This window comes from Lissotriton helveticus, chromosome 4_1, assembly GCF_964261635.1.
Source record: "Lissotriton helveticus chromosome 4_1, aLisHel1.1, whole genome shotgun sequence".
NCBI lineage: Eukaryota > Metazoa > Chordata > Amphibia > Caudata > Salamandridae > Lissotriton > Lissotriton helveticus.
The window spans coordinates 792,792,200-792,811,706 of record NC_136063.1 but is presented as its reverse complement, the minus strand read 5'-3'; positions in this window follow the sequence as shown (position 1 = coordinate 792,811,706).

Below are 19,507 nucleotides of genomic sequence, written 5' to 3'. Positions count from 1 at the left end.
GCCACACAGATTCTGATAATTGCTGTCACCTCTTTTATTCATAAATTCGGCATCCCGCCAGCAGGACCCACCGCAAGAAACTGTCCCAATTATTTTCTCCAGACGCGTTTCAGGATGATACTCCTTTCTTCAGTGGCATAGGAACTGGAAGATGAGCGCTGCTGCTACGTGCACACTCTATAAGTAACCGCACCCGTCAAGGTAGGCGTGGCCTCAGGGGCTTCTGGATGCTGTAGTGCACTGCCGTCAATCCCAGTGGATGCGCTTTTCACCTCCAAATAGTTCAAAGTACAAGGGTGTATTTAGTCTTGTGGGGGACCTGCCCCGCTTTGTGGATGTCAAAAAAGCAATACAGGTCAGGCCTCCTGCTTAGGCTCTTGCTGCCTCTGTCCTGACTCGAGCTGCACCAGTGTGATGCCGCTGCAGGTCCGCTCTCAGGCGGCTGGCTTCACTCGACGACCGGGTCGACCGTCTATAAATCCAACGCTTGCAGGGACCAACATTTTGAGTGAAGCCACACAGATTCTGATAATTGCTGTCACCTCTTTTATTCATAAATTCGGCATCCCGCCAGCAGGACCCACCGCAAGAAACTGTCCCAATTATTTTCGCCAGACGCGTTTCAGGATGATACTCCTTTCTTCAGTGGCATAGGAACTGGAAGATGAGCGCCGCTGCTACGTGCACACTCTATAAGTAACCGCACCCGCCAAGGTAGGCGTGGCCTCAGGGGCTTCTGGATGCTGTAGTGCACTGCCGTCAATCCCAGTGGATGCGCTTTTCACCTCCAAATAGTTCAAAGTACAAGGGTGTATTTAGTCTTGTGGGGGACCTGCCCCGCTTTGTGGATGTCAAAAAAGCAATACAGGTCAGGCCTCCTGCTTAGGCTCTTGCTGCCTCTGTCCTGACTCGAGCTGCACCAGTGTGATGCCGCTGCAGGTCCGCTCTCAGGCGGCTGGCTTCACTCGACGACCGGGTCGACCGTCTATAAATCCAACGCTTGCAGGGACCAACATTTTGAGTGAAGCCACACAGATTCTGATAATTGCTGTCACCTCTTTTATTCATAAATTCGGCATCCCGCCAGCAGGACCCACCGCAAGAAACTGTCCCAATTATTTTCGCCAGACGCGTTTCAGGATGATACTCCTTTCTTCAGTGGCATAGGAACTGAAAGATGAGCGCCGCTGCTACGTGCACACTCTATAAGTAACCGCACCCGCCAAGGTAGGCGTGGCCTCAGGGGCTTCTGGATGCTGTAGTGCACTGCCGTCAATCCCAGTGGATGCGCTTTTCACCTCCAAATAGTTCAAAGTACAAGGGTGTATTTAGTCTTGTGGGGGACCTGCCCCGCTTTGTGGATGTCAAAAAAGCAATACAGGTCAGGCCTCCTGCTTAGGCTCTTGCTGCCTCTGTCCTGACTCGAGCTGCACCAGTGTGATGCCGCTGCAGGTCCGCTCTCAGGCGGCTGGCTTCACTCGACGACCGGGTCGACCGTCTATAAATCCAACGCTTGCAGGGACCAACATTTTGAGTGAAGCCACACAGATTCTGATAATTGCTGTCACCTCTTTTATTCATAAATTCGGCATCCCGCCAGCAGGACCCACCGCAAGAAACTGTCCCAATTATTTTCGCCAGACGCGTTTCAGGATGATACTCCTTTCTTCAGTGGCATAGGAACTGGAAGATGAGCGCCGCTGCTACGTGCACACTCTATAAGTAACCGCACCCGCCAAGGTAGGCGTGGCCTCAGGGGCTTCTGGATGCTGTAGTGCACTGCCGTCAATCCCAGTGGATGCGCTTTTCACCTCCAAATAGTTCAAAGTACAAGGGTGTATTTAGTCTTGTGGGGGACCTGCCCCGCTTTGTGGATGTCAAAAAAGCAATACAGGTCAGGCCTCCTGCTTAGGCTCTTGCTGCCTCTGTCCTGACTCGAGCTGCACCAGTGTGATGCCGCTGCAGGTCCGCTCTCAGGCGGCTGGCTTCACTCGACGACCGGGTCGACCGTCTATAAATCCAACGCTTGCAGGGACCAACATTTTGAGTGAAGCCACACAGATTCTGATAATTGCTGTCACCTCTTTTATTCATAAATTCGGCATCCCGCCAGCAGGACCCACCGCAAGAAACTGTCCCAATTATTTTCGCCAGACGCGTTTCAGGATGATACTCCTTTCTTCAGTGGCATAGGAACTGGAAGATGAGCGCCACTGCTACGTGCACACTCTATAAGTAACCGCACCCGCCAAGGTAGGCGTGGCCTCAGGGGCTTCTGGATGCTGTAGTGCACTGCCGTCAATCCCAGTGGATGCGCTTTTCACCTCCAAATAGTTCAAAGTACAAGGGTGTATTTAGTCTTGTGGGGGACCTGCCCCGCTTTGTGGATGTTAAAAAAGCAATACAGGTCAGGCCTCCTGCTTAGGCTCTTGCTGCCTCTGTCCTGACTCGAGCTGCACCAGTGTGATGCCGCTGCAGGTCCGCTCTCAGGCGGCTGGCTTCACTCGACGACCGGGTCGACCGTCTATAAATCCAACGCTTGCAGGGACCAACATTTTGAGTGAAGCCACACAGATTCTGATAATTGCTGTCACCTCTTTTATTCATAAATTCGGCATCCCGCCAGCAGGACCCACCGCAAGAAACTGTCCCAATTATTTTCGCCAGACGCGTTTCAGGATGATACTCCTTTCTTCAGTGGCATAGGAACTGGAAGATGAGCGCCGCTGCTACGTGCACACTCTATAAGTAACCGCACCCGCCAAGGTAGGCGTGGCCTCAGGGGCTTCTGGATGCTGTAGTGCACTGCCGTCAATCCCAGTGGATGCGCTTTTCACCTCCAAATAGTTCAAAGTACAAGGGTGTATTTAGTCTTGTGGGGGACCTGCCCCGCTTTGTGGATGTCAAAAAAGCAATACAGGTCAGGCCTCCTGCTTAGGCTCTTGCTGCCTCTGTCCTGACTCGAGCTGCACCAGTGTGATGCCGCTGCAGGTCCGCTCTCAGGCGGCTGGCTTCACTCGACGACCGGGTCGACCGTCTATAAATCCAACGCTTGCAGGGACCAACATTTTGAGTGAAGCCACACAGATTCTGATAATTGCTGTCACCTCTTTTATTCATAAATTCGGCATCCCGCCAGCAGGACCCACCGCAAGAAACTGTCCCAATTATTTTCGCCAGACGCGTTTCAGGATGATACTCCTTTCTTCAGTGGCATAGGAACTGGAAGATGAGCGCCGCTGCTACGTGCACACTCTATAAGTAACCGCACCCGCCAAGGTAGGCGTGGCCTCAGGGGCTTCTGGATGCTGTAGTGCACTGCCGTCAATCCCAGTGGATGCGCTTTTCACCTCCAAATAGTTCAAAGTACAAGGGTGTATTTAGTCTTGTGGGGGACCTGCCCCGCTTTGTGGATGTCAAAAAAGCAATACAGGTCAGGCCTCCTGCTTAGGCTCTTGCTGCCTCTGTCCTGACTCGAGCTGCACCAGTGTGATGCCGCTGCAGGTCCGCTCTCAGGCGGCTGGCTTCACTCGACGACCGGGTCGACCGTCTATAAATCCAACGCTTGCAGGGACCAACATTTTGAGTGAAGCCACACAGATTCTGATAATTGCTGTCACCTCTTTTATTCATAAATTCGGCATCCCGCCAGCAGGACCCACCGCAAGAAACTGTCCCAATTATTTTCTCCAGACGCGTTTCAGGATGATACTCCTTTCTTCAGTGGCATAGGAACTGGAAGATGAGCGCTGCTGCTACGTGCACACTCTATAAGTAACCGCACCCGTCAAGGTAGGCGTGGCCTCAGGGGCTTCTGGATGCTGTAGTGCACTGCCGTCAATCCCAGTGGATGCGCTTTTCACCTCCAAATAGTTCAAAGTACAAGGGTGTATTTAGTCTTGTGGGGGACCTGCCCCGCTTTGTGGATGTCAAAAAAGCAATACAGGTCAGGCCTCCTGCTTAGGCTCTTGCTGCCTCTGTCCTGACTCGAGCTGCACCAGTGTGATGCCGCTGCAGGTCCGCTCTCAGGCGGCTGGCTTCACTCGACGACCGGGTCGACCGTCTATAAATCCAACGCTTGCAGGGACCAACATTTTGAGTGAAGCCACACAGATTCTGATAATTGCTGTCACCTCTTTTATTCATAAATTCGGCATCCCGCCAGCAGGACCCACCGCAAGAAACTGTCCCAATTATTTTCGCCAGACGCGTTTCAGGATGATACTCCTTTCTTCAGTGGCATAGGAACTGGAAGATGAGCGCCGCTGCTACGTGCACACTCTATAAGTAACCGCACCCGCCAAGGTAGGCGTGGCCTCAGGGGCTTCTGGATGCTGTAGTGCACTGCCGTCAATCCCAGTGGATGCGCTTTTCACCTCCAAATAGTTCAAAGTACAAGGGTGTATTTAGTCTTGTGGGGGACCTGCCCCGCTTTGTGGATGTCAAAAAAGCAATACAGGTCAGGCCTCCTGCTTAGGCTCTTGCTGCCTCTGTCCTGACTCGAGCTGCACCAGTGTGATGCCGCTGCAGGTCCGCTCTCAGGCGGCTGGCTTCACTCGACGACCGGGTCGACCGTCTATAAATCCAACGCTTGCAGGGACCAACATTTTGAGTGAAGCCACACAGATTCTGATAATTGCTGTCACCTCTTTTATTCATAAATTCGGCATCCCGCCAGCAGGACCCACCGCAAGAAACTGTCCCAATTATTTTCGCCAGACGCGTTTCAGGATGATACTCCTTTCTTCAGTGGCATAGGAACTGAAAGATGAGCGCCGCTGCTACGTGCACACTCTATAAGTAACCGCACCCGCCAAGGTAGGCGTGGCCTCAGGGGCTTCTGGATGCTGTAGTGCACTGCCGTCAATCCCAGTGGATGCGCTTTTCACCTCCAAATAGTTCAAAGTACAAGGGTGTATTTAGTCTTGTGGGGGACCTGCCCCGCTTTGTGGATGTCAAAAAAGCAATACAGGTCAGGCCTCCTGCTTAGGCTCTTGCTGCCTCTGTCCTGACTCGAGCTGCACCAGTGTGATGCCGCTGCAGGTCCGCTCTCAGGCGGCTGGCTTCACTCGACGACCGGGTCGACCGTCTATAAATCCAACGCTTGCAGGGACCAACATTTTGAGTGAAGCCACACAGATTCTGATAATTGCTGTCACCTCTTTTATTCATAAATTCGGCATCCCGCCAGCAGGACCCACCGCAAGAAACTGTCCCAATTATTTTCGCCAGACGCGTTTCAGGATGATACTCCTTTCTTCAGTGGCATAGGAACTGGAAGATGAGCGCCGCTGCTACGTGCACACTCTATAAGTAACCGCACCCGCCAAGGTAGGCGTGGCCTCAGGGGCTTCTGGATGCTGTAGTGCACTGCCGTCAATCCCAGTGGATGCGCTTTTCACCTCCAAATAGTTCAAAGTACAAGGGTGTATTTAGTCTTGTGGGGGACCTGCCCCGCTTTGTGGATGTCAAAAAAGCAATACAGGTCAGGCCTCCTGCTTAGGCTCTTGCTGCCTCTGTCCTGACTCGAGCTGCACCAGTGTGATGCCGCTGCAGGTCCGCTCTCAGGCGGCTGGCTTCACTCGACGACCGGGTCGACCGTCTATAAATCCAACGCTTGCAGGGACCAACATTTTGAGTGAAGCCACACAGATTCTGATAATTGCTGTCACCTCTTTTATTCATAAATTCGGCATCCCGCCAGCAGGACCCACCGCAAGAAACTGTCCCAATTATTTTCGCCAGACGCGTTTCAGGATGATACTCCTTTCTTCAGTGGCATAGGAACTGGAAGATGAGCGCCACTGCTACGTGCACACTCTATAAGTAACCGCACCCGCCAAGGTAGGCGTGGCCTCAGGGGCTTCTGGATGCTGTAGTGCACTGCCGTCAATCCCAGTGGATGCGCTTTTCACCTCCAAATAGTTCAAAGTACAAGGGTGTATTTAGTCTTGTGGGGGACCTGCCCCGCTTTGTGGATGTTAAAAAAGCAATACAGGTCAGGCCTCCTGCTTAGGCTCTTGCTGCCTCTGTCCTGACTCGAGCTGCACCAGTGTGATGCCGCTGCAGGTCCGCTCTCAGGCGGCTGGCTTCACTCGACGACCGGGTCGACCGTCTATAAATCCAACGCTTGCAGGGACCAACATTTTGAGTGAAGCCACACAGATTCTGATAATTGCTGTCACCTCTTTTATTCATAAATTCGGCATCCCGCCAGCAGGACCCACCGCAAGAAACTGTCCCAATTATTTTCGCCAGACGCGTTTCAGGATGATACTCCTTTCTTCAGTGGCATAGGAACTGGAAGATGAGCGCCGCTGCTACGTGCACACTCTATAAGTAACCGCACCCGCCAAGGTAGGCGTGGCCTCAGGGGCTTCTGGATGCTGTAGTGCACTGCCGTCAATCCCAGTGGATGCGCTTTTCACCTCCAAATAGTTCAAAGTACAAGGGTGTATTTAGTCTTGTGGGGGACCTGCCCCGCTTTGTGGATGTCAAAAAAGCAATACAGGTCAGGCCTCCTGCTTAGGCTCTTGCTGCCTCTGTCCTGACTCGAGCTGCACCAGTGTGATGCCGCTGCAGGTCCGCTCTCAGGCGGCTGGCTTCACTCGACGACCGGGTCGACCGTCTATAAATCCAACGCTTGCAGGGACCAACATTTTGAGTGAAGCCACACAGATTCTGATAATTGCTGTCACCTCTTTTATTCATAAATTCGGCATCCCGCCAGCAGGACCCACCGCAAGAAACTGTCCCAATTATTTTCGCCAGACGCGTTTCAGGATGATACTCCTTTCTTCAGTGGCATAGGAACTGGAAGATGAGCGCCGCTGCTACGTGCACACTCTATAAGTAACCGCACCCGCCAAGGTAGGCGTGGCCTCAGGGGCTTCTGGATGCTGTAGTGCACTGCCGTCAATCCCAGTGGATGCGCTCTTCACCTCCAAATAGTTCAAAGTACAAGGGTGTATTTAGTCTTGTGGGGGACCTGCCCCGCTTTGTGGATGTCAAAAAAGCAATACAGGTCAGGCCTCCTGCTTAGGCTCTTGCTGCCTCTGTCCTGACTCGAGCTGCACCAGTGTGATGCCGCTGCAGGTCCGCTCTCAGGCGGCTGGCTTCACTCGACGACCGGGTCGACCGTCTATAAATCCAACGCTTGCAGGGACCAACATTTTGAGTGAAGCCACACAGATTCTGATAATTGCTGTCACCTCTTTTATTCATAAATTCGGCATCCCGCCAGCAGGACCCACTGCAAGAAACTGTCCCAATTATTTTCGCCAGACGCGTTTCAGGATGATACTCCTTTCTTCAGTGGCATAGGAACTGGAAGATGAGCGCCGCTGCTACGTGCACACTCTATAAGTAACCGCACCCGCCAAGGTAGGCGTGGCCTCAGGGGCTTCTGGATGCTGTAGTGCACTGCCGTCAATCCCAGTGGATGCGCTTTTCACCTCCAAATAGTTCAAAGTACAAGGGTGTATTTAGTCTTGTGGGGGACCTGCCCCGCTTTGTGGATGTCAAAAAAGCAATACAGGTCAGGCCTCCTGCTTAGGCTCTTGCTGCCTCTGTCCTGACTCGAGCTGCACCAGTGTGATGCCGCTGCAGGTCCGCTCTCAGGCGGCTGGCTTCACTCGACGACCGGGTCGACCGTCTATAAATCCAACGCTTGCAGGGACCAACATTTTGAGTGAAGCCACACAGATTCTGATAATTGCTGTCACCTCTTTTATTCATAAATTCGGCATCCCGCCAGCAGGACCCACCGCAAGAAACTGTCCCAATTATTTTCGCCAGACGCGTTTCAGGATGATACTCCTTTCTTCAGTGGCATAGGAACTGGAAGATGAGCGCCGCTGCTACGTGCACACTCTATAAGTAACCGCACCCGCCAAGGTAGGCGTGGCCTCAGGGGCTTCTGGATGCTGTAGTGCACTGCCGTCAATCCCAGTGGATGCGCTTTTCACCTCCAAATAGTTCAAAGTACAAGGGTGTATTTAGTCTTGTGGGGGACCTGCCCCGCTTTGTGGATGTCAAAAAAGCAATACAGGTCAGGCCTCCTGCTTAGGCTCTTGCTGCCTCTGTCCTGACTCGAGCTGCACCAGTGTGATGCCGCTGCAGGTCCGCTCTCAGGCGGCTGGCTTCACTCGACGACCGGGTCGACCGTCTATAAATCCAACGCTTGCAGGGACCAACATTTTGAGTGAAGCCACACAGATTCTGATAATTGCTGTCACCTCTTTTATTCATAAATTCGGCATCCCGCCAGCAGGACCCACCGCAAGAAACTGTCCCAATTATTTTCGCCAGACGCGTTTCAGGATGATACTCCTTTCTTCAGTGGCATAGGAACTGGAAGATGAGCGCCGCTGCTACGTGCACACTCTATAAGTAACCGCACCCGCCAAGGTAGGCGTGGCCTCAGGGGCTTCTGGATGCTGTAGTGCACTGCCGTCAATCCCAGTGGATGCGCTTTTCACCTCCAAATAGTTCAAAGTACAAGGGTGTATTTAGTCTTGTGGGGGACCTGCCCCGCTTTGTGGATGTCAAAAAAGCAATACAGGTCAGGCCTCCTGCTTAGGCTCTTGCTGCCTCTGTCCTGACTCGAGCTGCACCAGTGTGATGCCGCTGCAGGTCCGCTCTCAGGCGGCTGGCTTCACTCGACGACCGGGTCGACCGTCTATAAATCCAACGCTTGCAGGGACCAACATTTTGAGTGAAGCCACACAGATTCTGATAATTGCTGTCACCTCTTTTATTCATAAATTCGGCATCCCGCCAGCAGGACCCACCGCAAGAAACTGTCCCAATTATTTTCGCCAGACGCGTTTCAGGATGATACTCCTTTCTTCAGTGGCATAGGAACTGGAAGATGAGCGCCGCTGCTACGTGCACACTCTATAAGTAACCGCACCCGCCAAGGTAGGCGTGGCCTCAGGGGCTTCTGGATGCTGTAGTGCACTGCCGTCAATCCCAGTGGATGCGCTCTTCACCTCCAAATAGTTCAAAGTACAAGGGTGTATTTAGTCTTGTGGGGGACCTGCCCCGCTTTGTGGATGTCAAAAAAGCAATACAGGTCAGGCCTCCTGCTTAGGCTCTTGCTGCCTCTGTCCTGACTCGAGCTGCACCAGTGTGATGCCGCTGCAGGTCCGCTCTCAGGCGGCTGGCTTCACTCGACGACCGGGTCGACCGTCTATAAATCCAACGCTTGCAGGGACCAACATTTTGAGTGAAGCCACACAGATTCTGATAATTGCTGTCACCTCTTTTATTCATAAATTCGGCATCCCGCCAGCAGGACCCACTGCAAGAAACTGTCCCAATTATTTTCGCCAGACGCGTTTCAGGATGATACTCCTTTCTTCAGTGGCATAGGAACTGGAAGATGAGCGCCGCTGCTACGTGCACACTCTATAAGTAACCGCACCCGCCAAGGTAGGCGTGGCCTCAGGGGCTTCTGGATGCTGTAGTGCACTGCCGTCAATCCCAGTGGATGCGCTTTTCACCTCCAAATAGTTCAAAGTACAAGGGTGTATTTAGTCTTGTGGGGGACCTGCCCCGCTTTGTGGATGTCAAAAAAGCAATACAGGTCAGGCCTCCTGCTTAGGCTCTTGCTGCCTCTGTCCTGACTCGAGCTGCACCAGTGTGATGCCGCTGCAGGTCCGCTCTCAGGCGGCTGGCTTCACTCGACGACCGGGTCGACCGTCTATAAATCCAACGCTTGCAGGGACCAACATTTTGAGTGAAGCCACACAGATTCTGATAATTGCTGTCACCTCTTTTATTCATAAATTCGGCATCCCGCCAGCAGGACCCACCGCAAGAAACTGTCCCAATTATTTTCGCCAGACGCGTTTCAGGATGATACTCCTTTCTTCAGTGGCATAGGAACTGGAAGATGAGCGCCGCTGCTACGTGCACACTCTATAAGTAACCGCACCCGCCAAGGTAGGCGTGGCCTCAGGGGCTTCTGGATGCTGTAGTGCACTGCCGTCAATCCCAGTGGATGCGCTTTTCACCTCCAAATAGTTCAAAGTACAAGGGTGTATTTAGTCTTGTGGGGGACCTGCCCCGCTTTGTGGATGTCAAAAAAGCAATACAGGTCAGGCCTCCTGCTTAGGCTCTTGCTGCCTCTGTCCTGACTCGAGCTGCACCAGTGTGATGCCGCTGCAGGTCCGCTCTCAGGCGGCTGGCTTCACTCGACGACCGGGTCGACCGTCTATAAATCCAACGCTTGCAGGGACTAACATTTTGAGTGAAGCCACACAGATTCTGATAATTGCTGTCACCTCTTTTATTCATAAATTCGGCATCCCGCCAGCAGGACCCACCGCAAGAAACTGTCCCAATTATTTTCGCCAGACGCGTTTCAGGATGATACTCCTTTCTTCAGTGGCATAGGAACTGGAAGATGAGCGCCGCTGCTACGTGCACACTCTATAAGTAACCGCACCCGCCAAGGTAGGCGTGGCCTCAGGGGCTTCTGGATGCTGTAGTGCACTGCCGTCAATCCCAGTGGATGCGCTCTTCACCTCCAAATAGTTCAAAGTACAAGGGTGTATTTAGTCTTGTGGGGGACCTGCCCCGCTTTGTGGATGTCAAAAAAGCAATACAGGTCAGGCCTCCTGCTTAGGCTCTTGCTGCCTCTGTCCTGACTCGAGCTGCACCAGTGTGATGCCGCTGCAGGTCCGCTCTCAGGCGGCTGGCTTCACTCGACGACCGGGTCGACCGTCTATAAATCCAACGCTTGCAGGGACCAACATTTTGAGTGAAGCCACACAGATTCTGATAATTGCTGTCACCTCTTTTATTCATAAATTCGGCATCCCGCCAGCAGGACCCACCGCAAGAAACTGTCCCAATTATTTTCGCCAGACGCGTTTCAGGATGATACTCCTTTCTTCAGTGGCATAGGAACTGGAAGATGAGCGCCGCTGCTACGTGCACACTCTATAAGTAACCGCACCCGCCAAGGTAGGCGTGGCCTCAGGGGCTTCTGGATGCTGTAGTGCACTGCCGTCAATCCCAGTGGATGCGCTTTTCACCTCCAAATAGTTCAAAGTACAAGGGTGTATTTAGTCTTGTGGGGGACCTGCCCCGCTTTGTGGATGTCAAAAAAGCAATACAGGTCAGGCCTCCTGCTTAGGCTCTTGCTGCCTCTGTCCTGACTCGAGCTGCACCAGTGTGATGCCGCTGCAGGTCCGCTCTCAGGCGGCTGGCTTCACTCGACGACCGGGTCGACCGTCTATAAATCCAACGCTTGCAGGGACCAACATTTTGAGTGAAGCCACACAGATTCTGATAATTGCTGTCACCTCTTTTATTCATAAATTCGGCATCCCGCCAGCAGGACCCACCGCAAGAAACTGTCCCAATTATTTTCGCCAGACGCGTTTCAGGATGATACTCCTTTCTTCAGTGGCATAGGAACTGGAAGATGAGCGCCGCTGCTACGTGCACACTCTATAAGTAACCGCACCCGCCAAGGTAGGCGTGGCCTCAGGGGCTTCTGGATGCTGTAGTGCACTGCCGTCAATCCCAGTGGATGCGCTTTTCACCTCCAAATAGTTCAAAGTACAAGGGTGTATTTAGTCTTGTGGGGGACCTGCCCCGCTTTGTGGATGTCAAAAAAGCAATACAGGTCAGGCCTCCTGCTTAGGCTCTTGCTGCCTCTGTCCTGACTCGAGCTGCACCAGTGTGATGCCGCTGCAGGTCCGCTCTCAGGCGGCTGGCTTCACTCGACGACCGGGTCGACCGTCTATAAATCCAACGCTTGCAGGGACCAACATTTTGAGTGAAGCCACACAGATTCTGATAATTGCTGTCACCTCTTTTATTCATAAATTCGGCATCCCGCCAGCAGGACCCACTGCAAGAAACTGTCCCAATTATTTTCGCCAGACGCGTTTCAGGATGATACTCCTTTCTTCAGTGGCATAGGAACTGGAAGATGAGCGCCGCTGCTACGTGCACACTCTATAAGTAACCGCACCCGCCAAGGTAGGCGTGGCCTCAGGGGCTTCTGGATGCTGTAGTGCACTGCCGTCAATCCCAGTGGATGCGCTTTTCACCTCCAAATAGTTCAAAGTACAAGGGTGTATTTAGTCTTGTGGGGGACCTGCCCCGCTTTGTGGATGTCAAAAAAGCAATACAGGTCAGGCCTCCTGCTTAGGCTCTTGCTGCCTCTGTCCTGACTCGAGCTGCACCAGTGTGATGCCGCTGCAGGTCCGCTCTCAGGCGGCTGGCTTCACTCGACGACCGGGTCGACCGTCTATAAATCCAACGCTTGCAGGGACCAACATTTTGAGTGAAGCCACACAGATTCTGATAATTGCTGTCACCTCTTTTATTCATAAATTCGGCATCCCGCCAGCAGGACCCACCGCAAGAAACTGTCCCAATTATTTTCGCCAGACGCGTTTCAGGATGATACTCCTTTCTTCAGTGACATAGGAACTGGAAGATGAGCGCCGCTGCTACGTGCACACTCTATAAGTAACCGCACCCGCCAAGGTAGGCGTGGCCTCAGGGGCTTCTGGATGCTGTAGTGCACTGCCGTCAATCCCAGTGGATGCGCTTTTCACCTCCAAATAGTTCAAAGTACAAGGGTGTATTTAGTCTTGTGGGGGACCTGCCCCGCTTTGTGGATGTCAAAAAAGCAATACAGGTCAGGCCTCCTGCTTAGGCTCTTGCTGCCTCTGTCCTGACTCGAGCTGCACCAGTGTGATGCCGCTGCAGGTCCGCTCTCAGGCGGCTGGCTTCACTCGACGACCGGGTCGACCGTCTATAAATCCAACGCTTGCAGGGACCAACATTTTGAGTGAAGCCACACAGATTCTGATAATTGCTGTCACCTTTTTTATTCATAAATTCGGCATCCCGCCAGCAGGACCCACCGCAAGAAACTGTCCCAATTATTTTCGCCAGACGCGTTTCAGGATGATACTCCTTTCTTCAGTGGCATAGGAACTGGAAGATGAGCGCCGCTGCTACGTGCACACTCTATAAGTAACCGCACCCGCCAAGGTAGGCGTGGCCTCAGGGGCTTCTGGATGCTGTAGTGCACTGCCGTCAATCCCAGGGGATGCGCTTTTCACCTCCAAATAGTTCAAAGTACAAGGTGTATTTAGTCTTGTGGGGGACCTGCCCCGCTTTGTGGATGTCAAAAAAGCAATACAGGTCAGGCCTCCTGCTTAGGCTCTTGCTGCCTCTGTCCTGACTCGAGCTGCACCAGTGTGATGCCGCTGCAGGTCCGCTCTCAGGCGGCTGGCTTCACTCGACGACCGGGTCGACCGTCTATAAATCCAACGCTTGCAGGGACCAACATTTTGAGTGAAGCCACACAGATTCTGATAATTGCTGTCACCTCTTTTATTCATAAATTCGGCATCCCGCCAGCAGGACCCACCGCAAGAAACTGTCCCAATTATTTTCGCCAGACGCGTTTCAGGATGATACTCCTTTCTTCAGTGGCATAGGAACTGGAAGATGAGCGCCGCTGCTACGTGCACACTCTATAAGTAACCGCACCCGCCAAGGTAGGCGTGGCCTCAGGGGCTTCTGGATGCTGTAGTGCACTGCCGTCAATCCCAGTGGATGCGCTTTTCACCTCCAAATAGTTCAAAGTACAAGGGTGTATTTAGTCTTGTGGGGGACCTGCCCCGCTTTGTGGATGTCAAAAAAGCAATACAGGTCAGGCCTCCTGCTTAGGCTCTTGCTGCCTCTGTCCTGACTCGAGCTGCACCAGTGTGATGCCGCTGCAGGTCCGCTCTCAGGCGGCTGGCTTCACTCGACGACCGCGTCGACCGTCTATAAATCCAACGCTTGCAGGGACCAACATTTTGAGTGAAGCCACACAGATTCTGATAATTGCTGTCACCTCTTTTATTCATAAATTCGGCATCCCGCCAGCAGGACCCACCGCAAGAAACTGTCCCAATTATTTTCGCCAGACGTGTTTCAGGATGATACTCCTTTCTTCAGTGGCATAGGAACTGGAAGATGAGCGCCGCTGCTACGTGCACACTCTATAAGTAACCGCACCCGCCAAGGTAGGCGTGGCCTCAGGGGCTTCTGGATGCTGTAGTGCACTGCCGTCAATCCCAGTGGATGCGCTTTTCACCTCCAAATAGTTCAAAGTACAAGGGTGTATTTAGTCTTGTGGGGGACCTGCCCCGCTTTGTGGATGTCAAAAAAGCAATACAGGTCAGGCCTCCTGCTTAGGCTCTTGCTGCCTCTGTCCTGACTCGAGCTGCACCAGTGTGATGCCGCTGCAGGTCCGCTCTCAGGCGGCTGGCTTCACTCGACGACCGGGTCGACCGTCTATAAATCCAACGCTTGCAGGGACCAACATTTTGAGTGAAGCCACACAGAGAGCGGACCTGCAGCGGCATCACACTGGTGCAGCTCGAGTCAGGACAGAGGCAGCAAGAGCCTAAGCAGGAGGCCTGACCTGTATTGCTTTTTTGACATCCACAAAGCGGGGCAGGTCCCCCACAAGACTAAATACACCCTTGTACTTTGAACTATTTGGAGGTGAAAAGCGCATCCACTGGGATTGACGGCAGTGCACTACAGCATCCAGAAGCCCCTGAGGCCACGCCTACCTTGGCGGGTGCGGTTACTTATAGAGTGTGCACGTAGCAGCGGCGCTCATCTTCCAGTTCCTATGCCACTGAAGAAAGGAGTATCATCCTGAAACGCGTCTGGCGAAAATAATTGGGACAGTTTCTTGCGGTGGGTCCTGCTGGCGGGATGCCGAATTTATGAATAAGAGAGGTGACAGCAATTATCAGAATCTGTGTGGCTTCACTCAAAATGTTGGTCCCTGCAAGCGTTGGATTTATAGACGGTCGACCCGGTCGTCGAGTGAAGCCAGCCGCCTGAGAGCGGACCTGCGGCGGCATCACACTGGTGCAGCTCGAGTCAGGACAGAGGCAGCAAGAGCCTAAGCAGGAGGCCTGACCTGTATTGCTTTTTTGACATCCACAAAGCGGGGCAGGTCCCCCACAAGACTAAATACACCCTTGTACTTTGAACTATTTGGAGGTGAAAAGCGCATCCACTGGGATTGACGGCAGTGCACTACAGCATCCAGAAGCCCCTGAGGCCACGCCTACCTTGGCGGGTGCGGTTACTTATAGAGTGTGCACGTAGCAGCGGCGCTCATCTTCCAGTTCCTATGCCACTGAAGAAAGGAGTATCATCCTGAAACGCGTCTGGCGAAAATAATTGGGACAGTTTCTTGCGGTGGGTCCTGCTGGCGGGATGCCGAATTTATGAATAAAAGAGGTGACAGCAATTATCAGAATCTGTGTGGCTTCACTCAAAATGTTGGTCCCTGCAAGCGTTGGATTTATAGACGGTCGACCCGGTCGTCGAGTGAAGCCAGCCGCCTGAGAGCGGACCTGCAGCGGCATCACACTGGTGCAGCTCAAGTCAGGACAGAGGCAGCAAGAGCCTAAGCAGGAGGCCTGACCTGTATTGCTTTTTTGACATCCACAAAGCGGGGCAGGTCCCCCACAAGACTAAATACACCCTTGTACTTTGAACTATTTGGAGGTGAAAAGCGCATCCACTGGGATTGACGGCAGTGCACTACAGCATCCAGAAGCCCCTGAGGCCACGCCTACCTTGGCGGGTGCGGTTACTTATAGAGTGTGCACGTAGCAGCGGCGCTCATCTTCCAGTTCCTATGCCACTGAAGAAAGGAGTATCATCCTGAAATGCGTCTGGCGAAAATAATTGGGACAGTTTCTTGCGGTGGGTCCTGCTGGCGGGATGCCGAATTTATGAATAAAAGAGGTGACAGCAATTATCAGAATCTGTGTGGCTTCACTCAAAATGTTGGTCCCTGCAAGCGTTGGATTTATAGACGGTCGACCCGGTCGTCGAGTGAAGCCAGCCGCCTGAGAGCGGACCTGCAGCGGCATCACACTGGTGCAGCTCGAGTCAGGACAGAGGCAGCAAGAGCCTAAGCAGGAGGCCTGACCTGTATTGCTTTTTTGACATCCACAAAGCGGGGCAGGTCCCCCACAAGACTAAATACACCCTTGTACTTTGAACTATTTGGAGGTGAAAAGCGCATCCACTGGGATTGACGGCAGTGCACTACAGCATCCAGAAGCCCCTGAGGCCACGCCTACCTTGGCGGGTGCGGTTACTTATAGAGTGTGCACGTAGCAGCGGCGCTCATCTTCCAGTTCCTATGCCACTGAAGAAAGGAGTATCATCCTGAAACGCGTCTGGCGAAAATAATTGGGACAGTTTCTTGCGGTGGGTCCTGCTGGCGGGATGCCGAATTTATGAATAAAAGAGGTGACAGCATTTATCAGAATCTGTGTGGCTTCACTCAAAATGTTGGTCCCTGCAAGCGTTGGATTTATAGACGGTCGACCCGGTCGTCGAGTGAAGCCAGCCGCCTGAGAGCGGACCTGCAGCGGCATCACACTGGTGCAGCTCGAGTCAGGACAGAGGCAGCAAGAGCCTAAGCAGGAGGCCTGACCTGTATTGCTTTTTTGACATCCACAAAGCGGGGCAGGTCCCCCACAAGACTAAATACACCCTTGTACTTTGAACTATTTGGAGGTGAAAAGCGCATCCACTGGGATTGACGGCAGTGCACTACAGCATCCAGAAGCCCCTGAGGCCACGCCTACCTTGGCGGGTGCGGTTACTAATAGAGTGTGCACGTAGCAGCGGCGCTCATCTTCCAGTTCCTATGCCACTGAAGAAAGGAGTATCATCCTGAAACGCGTCTGGCGAAAATAATTGGGACAGTTTCTTGCGGTGGGTCCTGCTGGCGGGATGCCGAATTTATGAATAAAAGAGGTGACAGCAATTATCAGAATCTGTGTGGCTTCACTCAAAATGTTGGTCCCTGCAAGCATTGGATATATATATATATATATATATATATATATATATATATATATATATATTTATATATATATATCAATGCTCCAAATTCTTCCATGACAGCAAAAGAATTGACGGCACTCCACAACTCGTATTTGGCAAGACTCTGTATTTATTTTCAGAAAACTATGACAGGACGCGTTTTGGCATCACGCCTTTGTCTGCTGTGACTGGCGCCAAATTCATTAATGGTTTAAATAAAGTTATGTCTTGACGTCGTTCTCTTGGTCAATCAACACAAAAGAAGGACTTAACAATATATGAGTATGTACATATGGCGGCCATCTTATAGTGGGTTGCAACATTGTATAAATCATATCGCATGATTTGTTAAACAAACATTATTGAGCCCTGGATGGGCAAGCAAAACATGAAAAAACAATCAAAAAGCAACAATTCATACTGTTGATCAGCATCGGATTTCTTTCATTAATAAAAGCATTTGATGAGAATGATATAACACTTCAAATCATTCTTGTAAACCGTGACAGAAACAAGTATCACTGAACTACAGGGGTACAGAATTCTTTTCTACCTCTCAGTTAGCCAAGATGACTGGTCAATTCTTCCCCTATGTTCAGTCCTAATGGATGCTTGGTACGGAGGTCAATGATAAACCTCGACTCAAGTTTTCTCATTTGTAATTCCCTATTACCACCTCGGTCTTTGGGTGGTATTTGATCCAAACAATGAAATTTTAAGAGATTGCGATCACTCTTATGCTTCAAGGCAAAATGTCTTGCTACGGGGTAATTTGGGTCATGGTGTTCAATCGCTCTAGCGTGTTCTAAAATTCGCTTTTTGACAGGGTGGATTGAGCTCCCAACATAGTATAGTTTACACGGGCATTCTAGATGATAAACACAAAAAGGGGTTGTACAAGTGAGGAATTTATTAATTTTCCTCACTATTCCTGTGTCTGGAATCTCATATGAGGTGACTTTTTCACTTGATTGGCAGGCTTTGCAGTTTTGACATGGGAAAAACCCTGTCAGGTTTCCCAGTCGTGGTGATCTCGGAATGGTGTCAAAGTGGCTGTGTATTAATGTGTCTTTTAAGGACCTATTCCTCCTATAGGTAATTTTAGGATGAGGTGATAGTTGTTTACCGATGGTTGAGTCTGTTTTGAGAATATTCCAGTGACGACTCATAATATTATGAATCATTGAGGAGTCATTGGAGAAAGCCGTAATGAAGCGGGGAGTATTATCTTCCCTGCCTTCTTTTGTTTTTACATGCTTGAACAGACTTGCTCTCGAAATTAGATGAACCTTGTCATATGCTTTTTTCAAAATGTCATCGGAATATCTTCTCAGTTTAAACCTCCCTATAGATTCTTGAGATGCTTGCTCAAAATCCTCAGTGAGCGTGCAGTTTCTTTTGAGGCGCAATAGTTCCCCAAAAGGTATGCTGTTCTTTAAAGGTTTAGGGTGACAGCTGCTTGCTTCTAGGGTGGAATTACCAGCTGTTACTTTCCGAAAAAGGGAGGTACAGATTTTACCATCTTTAATGGAAACCTTTAAGTCAAGAAAGTCTACCTCTTGACTGCTTATCGTGCCACTCAGATGTAAGTTGAGATCATTATTATTCAAAGTTTGAATAAATAGCTCTGCTTCTGTTTTGGAGCCTTTCCACAAAATAAATAAATCATCAATATACCGGTGCCACCCGATAATTGACGTGACCCATTTCTGGTTATCATCGGACCAGGCCACCTGCTTCTCCCACCAGCCCACGAACAAGTTTGCGTAACTGGGGGCGAAGCAGGTGCCCATCGCCGTCCCCCTCTTTTGCCTGTAGTATTGTTTCTGAAATAAGAAGATGTTGTTGTGCAGACAGACATTGCAAGAATTCAACCAGCATAGTATTGTATTTCATGTATTTCAAAGAGCGAGTTTTTAGAAAGTACTGCACTGCTTGTATGCCATGGTTGTGTGCTATGCACGTATATAGTCCTGTGACGTCCAGCACTATCATCAGCATATCAGATTCCCAAGGTGTGTCTGAGATGATGCGAATGAAATCAGATGTGTCCCTGAGATATGAGGGGAGAGTTTCGACATGCTCAATCAAAAAGAAATCAAGAAAGTGTGACATCTTCTCAGTCAGACTGCCCTTCGAAGAGATTATTGGCCTCCCTGGTGGCAGTGTTGGATGTTTATGGACTTTTGGTAAATGATAAAAAGTCGGAGTTATAGGCTGTTGGCATGTCAAGAACTTCAATTCATTCGCATCTAACATCCCTTCTGCTGACCACTTATCAAGTAATCGGTGATATTTTGTGATGCTGGAAACATATTCCTCTTTATTGATTTTAGTGTAGCAATCTGTGTCTTTGAGTTGACGCAGCGCTTCTGTGCAATAGTATTCTCTTGTCATTAGGACAATGTTACCGCCTTTGTCCGACGGCTTGCATACCGTGTTGACATTTGATTTCAATTTAGTCAATGCATTTCTTTGAGCCAGTGACAGATTCCATTGTTTGTTGTTAGATTTGTGTTGTTCTCAATTTTAACAGATCTGTTTTAACTGCTTCCTCAAAAACATCGATGGCATCATATGGCATCGTCAGAATAAATTTAGATGCCGG